This window comes from Portunus trituberculatus, chromosome 24, assembly GCF_017591435.1.
Source record: "Portunus trituberculatus isolate SZX2019 chromosome 24, ASM1759143v1, whole genome shotgun sequence".
Taxonomy (NCBI): Eukaryota; Metazoa; Arthropoda; class Malacostraca; order Decapoda; family Portunidae; genus Portunus; species Portunus trituberculatus.
The window spans coordinates 9579222-9589221 of record NC_059278.1 but is presented as its reverse complement, the minus strand read 5'-3'; positions in this window follow the sequence as shown (position 1 = coordinate 9589221).

The window sequence follows — 10000 nt, the reverse complement described above, 5'->3', positions numbered from 1 at the left end:
CACACACACACACACACACACACACACACACACACACACACACACACACACACACGCGCGCGCGCGCGCGCAAAGTACAAGCATAGTTAGGGCTAATTAGCGCTAAGATACAAGAAGTGCTCCTGTCGTGTGTTAGGTAATTGGCCTGGCAATTACGCATAGTTGTCGAGGTTTTCCATGTGTGTTTTACTACTTCAGTATGCATTGTTCCTTTCACCTCTACACCCAAACTAACACCACCATCACTACTACCACTTTAATGACTCTGGACTCCTGACCCTATCAATATTCCATTCATTCCCCTCATGGTGAAAAGAAGAAAGGAAAAACAAAACATAAAAAAAACACGGGATTTAACTGAGAGAAAAGCGGAGAGAAAAGAATGAAAAAAAAAAAGAATTTCGTGTAGGTTCGAAGGAAGGGAAAATTCATCGTGTTTATACCAAGTTAGAGTGAAACAGCATCTGTCTAGTTTATGCAAGGGGGTCCCGCATCTCCACCGAGGCCTAGAAGTGGAGACAGGCTGTTATTTCGGTCACGTCACTGTGAGATGGTTGGAGACAGCGGCATGAGGCAGGTGTGCATGAAGGATCTTTCTGAATATAGGTGAGAGAGAGAGAGAGAGAGAGAGAGAGAGAGACACAGACCTTCCATTACCAAGATTAAATTGATTAGCACCTGTACTTTATAGGTGTGTTCAGGTGTGAAAAATAAGGCGTTACTTGTTAACTGACGACCCTCATCACACCACATAAAGGTGATCCTCCCTCCTCCTCCTCCTCCTCCTCCTCCTCCTCCTCCTTGTATTTTCTCTGCCTCCTATATTACCTCCCTTGCTCGTATGTTAGCCCCAGACTAGCTCGTCAAAGAGATGATAGATATACACCCACGTAATTACCTGCGTGTCAAGGTGATGCCAAAGAGTGTCATTTTTTTCGTCTCTAATCTTTTTCATGTTTAAAGAGTATATTAAATTTATTTCTACCACCATTATTACTACTACTACTACTACTACTACTACTACTACTACTACTACTACTACTACTACTACTACTACTACTACTACTACTACTACTTTTGTGTAGGAGAGAGGGCCAGCCAAGGGCAACACAATGTTAAAAAAAGCCCACTTGAGTGCTGGTTCTCTAAAAAATAACTAAAGGGTTAGCCAGAATTAGGGAATAAATGTCTTGATACCTCCCTCTTAAAAGAAGTCAAGTTGTAGGAAGACGGAAATACAGAGGGAGGTAGGGAGTTCCTGAGTTTACCAGAGAAAGGTATGAATATTTGAGAGTACTGGTAAACTCTTGCATTAGAGGGTTGGACAGAATAGGGATGAGAGGAAGTAGAAAGCCTTGTGCAGCGCGGCAGCAGGAGGAAGGGTGGCATGCAGTTAGCAAGATCAGTAGAACAGTTAGCATGAAAAGAGCGATAAAAGATAGAAAGAGATGTAACATTTCGGCTGGGAGAAAGAGGCTGAAGACAATCAGTCAGAGGATGGGAGTTGATGAGGCGAAAAGCTTTTGATTCTACCCTAACTAATAAAATTGTGTGAGTGGAATCTCCTAAACATGCGAAGAGTACTCCATACAGGGACGAATAAGGCCCTTGTACAGAGTAAGCAGTTGAGGGGCGAGAAAATCTAGCGGAGATGCCGGAGAATGCCTAACTTCATAGAAGCTGTTATAGCAAGATGCGAAGTTTCCAGTTAAGATCATGAATAAAGGATAGACCAAGGATATTCAGTGTGAAAGAGTGAGGCAGTTGAGTGTCATTGAAGAAGAGGGGATAGTTGTCTGGAAGGTTGTGTCGAGTTGATAGATGGAGGAATTGAGTTTTTGAGGCATTGAAAACTACTAGAGTTTTTTCTGCTCCAATCGGAAATCTTAGGAGGATCAGAAGTCAGGCATTCTGTGGCGTCCCTGCGTGACCTGTTGATTTCATAAAGGGTTGGTGGTCTCTGAATAAAAAGAAACGTGGAAAAGTGTAGAATGATATCATCAGCGTAGGAGTGGATAGGGCAAGAAGTTTGGTTTAGAAAATCATTAATGAACAATAGAAAGACAGTGGGTGACAGGACAGAACCCTGAGGAACACCAATATTAATAGATTTAGGAGAAGAACAAGCCCAGAATCGTCCAAGGTGGAGTTGTCAGCAAAGGTATGAGAGAAGAATTCAGCTTTAGAGACAGAAGAAATGGCAGTGCTGCCATCAGGACGAAATAAAAGAGGGAAAGATTAAGAAGCAAAATTATTTGAGTTGTTTTTGGCTTGAGGTCAGAAGTCTCGAGGGGGAGTTTGAGTTTGAAAGATTTTGACATTTTCTTATGAAGGAGTGTTTGGCAAGTTGAAGAACAGACTTGGCATGATTCCAGGCAGAAATATAAAGTGCATGAGATTCAGGAGATGGAAGGCTCAAGTACATTTTGTGGGCAACCTCTCTATCTGCATGTATAACACGAGAACAGGCTGTGTTAAACGAAGGTTTAGAAAGTTTAGGTTGAGAGAAAGATTGAAGAATGTACGCCTCCATGCCAGACACTATCATCTTTGTTATGCGTTCAGCACAAAGAGATGGGTCTCTGACACGGAAGCAATAATCATTCCAGGAAAATCAGCATAATACCTCCTCAGGTCCCCCAACTGGCAGAGGCAAAACGCCAGAGGCACCTTCGCTTTGGGGATCCTCTGGAGAAAAGGACAAGATACAGAAATGAGATTGTGATCGGAGGAGCCCAACGGAGATGAAAGGGTGACAGCATAAGCAGAAGGGTTAGAGGTGAGGAAGAGATCAAGAATGTTGGGCGTGTCTCCAAGACGGTCAGGAATACGAGTAGGGTGTTGCACCAGTTGCTCTAGGTCATGGAGGATAGCAAAGTTGAAGGCTAGTTCACCAGGGTGGTCAGTGAAGGAGAGGAAAGCCAAAGCTGGTGGTGAACATTGAAATCTCCAAGAATGGAAATCTCAAAAGGGTAGAGGGACAGAATGTGCTCCACTTTAGAAGTTAAGTAGTCGAAGAAATTACTATAGTCAGAAGAGTTAGGGAGAGATAAACAGCACAGATGAATTTAGTTTGAGAGTGACTGTTAAGTCGAAGCCAGATGGTGGAAAATTCGGAAGACTCAAGAGCGTGGGCACGAGAGCAAGTTAAGTCGTTGCGCACATAGACGGAACATCCAGCTTTGGAACGAAAATGAGGGTAGAGGAAGTAGGAGGGAACAGAGAAGAGGCCACTGTCAGTTACCTCAGACAGCTGTGTTTCGGTGAGGAAAACAAGATGAGGTTTAGTAAAGGAGAGGTAATGTTCCACAGATTGAAAATTAGATCTATGACCGCGAATGTTGCAGAAGTTAATGTAGAAAAAGTTGAGGGAAGTGTCAAGGCATTTGGGATCGTCATCAAGAGAGGAGTCCTACCTTGGGACACTTCTGGTCCCTTCCCCAGAGAGGGACTCCGAAGCGGGGTTTGGAGTCCCATTTTTTTTAAATTTTGATTTAAGTGAAGGGTGTATGTGTAGTAAGTGCATGTAGTTTTGTGTGAAGGAGAGTTGTCTTTAGAGGTTAAGCTGTGACTGTCCCCTTGAGTTGTGAGACACAAAGGTAAACATTCAGCGAGATCACAACTAGCTTTAATGGAAAGTTCACAACATCCCCCTGAACTAGTATTATTAGACCTCGCTGGGAGTAAATTGTCGTCTCGGTAGGTGTCTAATACCTCCTCCTGTAATACTACTACTACTAATAATAATAATGATAATAATAATAATAATAATGATAATAATAATAATAATAATAATAATAATAATAATGATAATAATAATGATAATAATGATACTGTTACTACTACTACTACTACTACTACTACTACTACTACTACTACTACTACTACTACTACTACTACTACGTGGTGCGCCGCGTATGGGAGTTGCCCTGGACCATGCACTGCGATCTGCATTCTTACATAACCCATGTTATGCCCCCGGAGCTGTGGTTTGCTAAACGGGAGATTACATTTCTAAACCAAATATCAACTTACGATAGAGCAACACGGTCATACGAACTATACGAAGAATGGGGTTGTATGGAAGACATTCAGTGCTAGGGAGTAATGCAAGATATCTCAGTATAAATACTTGAATAGTGATATAGTAAACATGATTTGAAGTCGGTTACAGAATGACCAATATGATCTTAGTCGGACGGGTACGCAAATCCGTGAATTGTGCTACATGAGGGACAAGAATGATAGCACAGTCTTGGATGTAAGAGAGATCAGGATGACTGATGTTTTCTGTACTGAGTGAAGCTGATACTGTGTGCGACACTGGCTTTACTAACGGTGGCGTAGATTTTACTATAAGGAATGTATTTCAAGTTTTTATTTTACCATTATGTATTGTATGTGTACACATTTTTGTGTGAATAAAGAATACTTAACTGAACTGAAATACTATATTGATGATGACAGCAAGAATAGGGATATTGGTAGTAAACAAAACAGCACATCCTCAAAAATCCTATGTCGCTTTCGAATACAAGAGGGCGTCAATCGCTAACTCCTTCCTACCCCATCCTCAACACTAATAACTACTAAGAACAAACATGGAACCACTAATCAAACTCCTATTCTGTCAGTGAACTTGTAAACCCATTGTGTATAATATCTCACTTCTACATATCTTCTTTAACCTTCCCCTCTCCCCCAACACACACACATACACTCACATTAAAAGGGAAAATTTTGTCAATCATCTCAATCATCTCCTTTTCCAGCGTCCCAGATTTACGGCGGTACCGCTTCTGTGTACCCTGATTGTCGTGCGCTTTTCAGACCATATATAATTGTCTGTGTCAGCCAGCGTGTTTCATGTAAGGTACAAGGAGGCTGGGAGTGTTAAATTGGCGACTCTAGGGAATTTGATCGCACTATATCAACAATTAGTGTCAGAATGGAAACCCCGGCAAAAGGCTGTAAGGGTTTGGAAATATTTAGTGTGGTGGTGATGGTGGTGGTGGTGGTGGTTGTAGTAGTAATAACAGGAGGAGGAGAGGAGGAGGGGAAGAAGCAGGAAAAGCAAGAGAGAAGAGGAGGAGCAGGAGGAGACGGAGGTAGAGGAAGAAGAGGAGGAGGAAAAGCAGGACCAAAAGAAGACGGAGAAGGAGACGTAGGAGCGGGAGGAGCAAAAGAAGAGAAAAGTATGAGAAGACGAAGGAAGAAGAGAAGGATGAGGAGGAGGAGGGGAAAAATGGAGGAGGAAATTTTGTGGAAGGGTTAGTATTTCTTGTACGAAAAGGAGTAGGAAGAGAAGGAGGAGATGGTTTAAAGAAGAAATATATATAAGAAGAGAAGTAGAAATCGGAAAGAAAAGGAACACCACCACCACCACCACCACCACCACCACCACCACCAATAACAACAGTACGAACAACAACAATGGGTGAATCAAAGTCGACACATTTATAATTTCAGAATTCGCCTCGTCCTTAAAATTTCAGTGAACACGAGTCAGCGAGGGAAAGTCAGCAAGCATGAATGACAAAATCGTCGATGCGTTCTTCTCTTTTCCCGAGAAAGTTGACTTTAATTACCGGGGACCTGAGTAATTAACGTGGCAGAGAAATAAGAACGAAAAAAAAAGATTAAACACAATGGCATAGAAATTTAAAGTGAAAAACTGGTAGAAAATATGTGAGTAATGAGAGAGAGAGAAAGAGAGAGAGAAGAGAGAGAGAGAGAGAGAGAGAGAGAGAGAGAGAGAGAGAGAGAGAGAGAGAAGAGAAGAGAAGAGAAGAGAAGAGAAGAGAAGAGCTGACGACAGTAATTGAGGGAATAGAGGACACTGGATATTGCAAAGGGGAAAAATGGAACGGGCAGTAATTAGTGGAGTCGGACACATAAGAAGTGGCAAACAGTGATGGAGAGTGGCAAGAAGTGGCAAACACTGATAATGAGTGGAAAGGATTGGGAAGGAGTTGATCAATGGACTTAGCTTACATTTAGTTATTATACCACCATATGAACGAGACAGAGAGAGAGAGAGAGAGAGAGAGAGAGAGAGAGAGAGAGAGAGGTTTAGATAGTCACACATACACACAAATATAAACAGAAAATTAGCGAAATACGACAGATTTTCCTACTTTACCGAAATGTTGTTGGTTTCCATGACAACCAGAGTAAACAATCTTGTTCCACCCTGACCCTAACTATTACTGGCTTTCTTCTCTCTTCCTTCCGTTCCTTCCCTTCCTTTCTCACACTCCTTAGCTACCTTTTTCTCTCCATTCTCTGCATCACCATCCCTATCTTTTCTCTCTCATCACTTACCTTTCTGTTTTCATGATCATTGTGTCCCCTCCTTTGTCCTCTCCATCCATCCCTTTTCATCCTTCCTTCACTCCTACACACCATCCTCACCTCCCTCCCTTTTTCCTCTCTGTCCTTCATTCCCGCATCATATTTAGTTTCTTTTCTTCTCTTTTCCCTTCCCTCGCTTAATATTACTTTCTTTTTTTACCCTCGACCTTAATGTTTCATACTCTTTCTCATGATTAACCTTATATCCTTCTCTCACTCCTCCCCACACACTCCCAGCTCTTCCCTTCCCTTTCTCTTTTACACTCTATTTTTTCTTTTTTTTTTTGCCCTTCAACCTTTCTTACCTCTCTTCCTGCCCTCCTCCTTCAGCTCTCCTTCACTCTCCATCTTTCCTCTTTTTTCACTCCTTACTTTCTTACTCTCAGTATTTTTCCTTTAACCTTTACCATCAACATTCCCTTCGTTCACTCCTACTCTTTTTCCTTTTTTCTTCATCCATCGTTCTCCTTTCTTCATTTTTCCCTCTTTCTTCATGGGCGGTGGCACAAATGTATACTTTCTCTTTCGTGTTGTATTTTTCCCCGCCACCTTTATTTTACCATGCGTGATTTCGTTCTCAAAATTATTACAGTTCACGCCAGTTTGGTCCATTGCATGTATTGTGTCCGCCATTTGATTTCTCTTATTATTTATGGGTTTGTGTATAATTTATTTCTTTTCACTTTTGTTCGGTCGTGATGGTTGTGATGGTTTCAAAAATTAATTGGTAATAATGATGAAGAATTTCCTATTATGTTATGTCGCATTTATTTTTACTGGATTACATTGCTTTTCAACGTATTTATAATCTAATTAATAATAATTTCATTTTGCTTCAATTTTTGTGTCATTCAACATGTAGTACGTATTTGTACATGAAATTGTTTATTTGTCATTTTATCGCTGTTTGTTAACTTCAGTTACGAGTTGACATTCTGATTTCCATGAAGAGAGAGAGAGAGAGAGAGAGAGAGAGAGAGAGAGAGAGAGAGAGAGAGCAGACGTGCGTGCTACATTTGCAAAGTTTATGGTTAAGCTTGTCGAGGCGAGTAATTTGAGAATGTGTCGTAGTTCATTTCGCTGCCGTGGTGGCGCGGAGGGAGGCAGACCACTAGTTTATAATAATCATGATGGTAATGTTTAATAATGATGATACAGTTGTGGTTGTGGTAAGAATATTATTATTATTATTGTTATTATTATTATTATTATTATTATTATTATTATTATTATTGTTATCATTAGTAGTAGTAGTAGTAATAATAGTAGGAGTAGTAGTAGTAGTAGTAGTAGTAGTAGTAGTAGTAGTAGTAGCAGCAGCAGCAGCAGCAGCAGCAGCAGCAGCAGCAGTAGCAGCAGCAGTGCAGCAGCAGTGGCAATAGCAGTAGTAGTGGTGGCAGCAGCAGTAGCAGCAGTGGCAGTAGCAGTAGTAGCAGCAGCAGTAGTAGTAGCAGTAGCAGTGGTGGTAGTGGTGGCAATAGCAGTAGTAGTAGTAGTAGTAGTAGTAGTAGTAGTAGTGTTGCAGCAGCAGCAGCAGCAGCAGCAGCAGAAGTACTAGTAGTAGTAGAGTGTAAGGTTACTGTTATTTGGAACATCTTTCCTTAATTACTACTCAGTTTTTATACAGCCAGTTCCAGTCTTTAGATTTAGTAGAAATTGCATTTTTTTCTTTTTATTCCTTTATGTTTTTGTAGATGCTTATAAGGATTTCATGCATTGCTTCTGCAGCTTCGTATTGTTTCGTATCCAAGACATGCAACATTGCAGCAATGAGAAAGAGGCTGAAGACAATAAGTTTGATGAGAGTTGATAAAATGAAAACATTTTGATTTCATCCTATGTAAGTGACTTGTATGAGTGTAATCCCTCCGTATATGTGGAGTTTGTGGACGGATAAGACACTTGTAGAGAGTTAGCAGCATAGGATGAGAGGAGACGACTCAGAGCGCCTAACTTCATAGAAGCTGTTAGTTAATTTGAGTTGAAATGCTAAGTTTCCAGTTAAGATTATGAGTAAAGGACAGATGGAGTATGCTCAGTGTAGAAGAAAGGGGCAGCTGAGTGTCACTGAAAAAGAGAGGATTAATTGTCTGGGAGGTTTGTATCGAGCTAATAGGATAAATTTTAGTTTTTCAGGCATTGAACACTAAGTTTGCTCTCCCCCAATCTGATATCTTAGAGATATCCGAAGTGAGACATTCTGTGATTTCCCTGCATGAACTGTTGAATTTCTGAAGGATTTGACAACTAAGGAAAGACGTGGAAAAGTACAGGTTGGTATCATCAGCGCAGAAATGAATAGGGCAAGAAGTTTGGTTTAGAAAATTCATGAATGATAGAATGAGAGTTATGACAGGACCGAACCCTGAGGAACACCATTACACAACTGTTGATAGACTTAGAAGAACAATGATGGACTACCATAGCCAATAGAATGGTCAGAAAGGAAACTTAAGATGCTGTTACAAAGAGAGTGATAGAAGCTGTAGGAAGGTAGTTTGGAAATTGAAGCTGTGTCGGATTATATCAATAGCTTTTGATATATCTAAACCTCCAAGGAAACAGGTAGAGTTTCACTAAGATCCCTGAAAGAGGGTGACCAAGACTTAGCAAAGATAACCAGAAAATCAATAATACATTAGATAGGTTGTGAAGTAATAGATGTTTAAAAATCTTACTCCTGAAGATATATTAAAAAAAGAAAAGATTTAGATTGTCAAGAAATAATAATATGGTAGTTTGAGGGATTAGAATGGTCACCCTGAATGTCGGCAAATTTCCAGCAAAAGGGAAACATAGAAGCTGATTGAGTTGAAAAGTTTGGCTAAGCAAAATGCAAGCACACAGACACAGTTATAGAGAACAATAGGAGGGACACCATGCCTTAGGTAATAGGTTAGGTATATACACTAGTGATGGTGGTGATGATAGCTTGAAATAACCTCTTTTAAATAGATATTGATGTAGTTGTGCGTTGTGTGTAATGATAGCGGGGGTGGTGATGATGATGGTGACTAGAAATTAATTTTAAAACAGATATTGATATAACAATGCATTGCGCGTGATGAATAATGATGAAGAAGATGGTGGTGATGATGCCAGCTTTAAACATCTCTTTAAAAAAAAATACTATTCGAGTAATGCATTGCGTGTGATATTAGTGATGGTGAAGGTCGTGATGGTGACGTGGGTGGCTATGCTTTGTAATATAATGTACACGCGCCACAGGAAGTCTTATTAACTGCCAACATAATAATGGTGTTGAGTTCCCAGACACCAGCAAAACCAGTCAGGCGTGGCGCTTCCCTCACTGCCTCTTTTGGACACCAGGAGGCTCTGTGTCTGGATTAGGCTCCTCCCTCCACTCCCTGTCCTTCACCTTCTTCCTCCTGATCCTCCATGTCCCTCCTCCCACCCTGATCCCTTCCCTATCCCTTCTACCCCTAATCCTCCCTAGTCCTCCTCTCCTTCGCCTCCCCCCCACTCTTCTTCACTCCCCTCCTCGCCTGTCCTCGGAGCTCTGGATCATCTCTTCCTCCTCCTCCTCCTCCTCCTCCTCCTCCTCCTCTAAGGTTATTTCCAGTCTATGTTTAATTTTTAAATGTTATTCCTTAATCTTTTCAGGATTTCTCGAAGAAAAACAGCT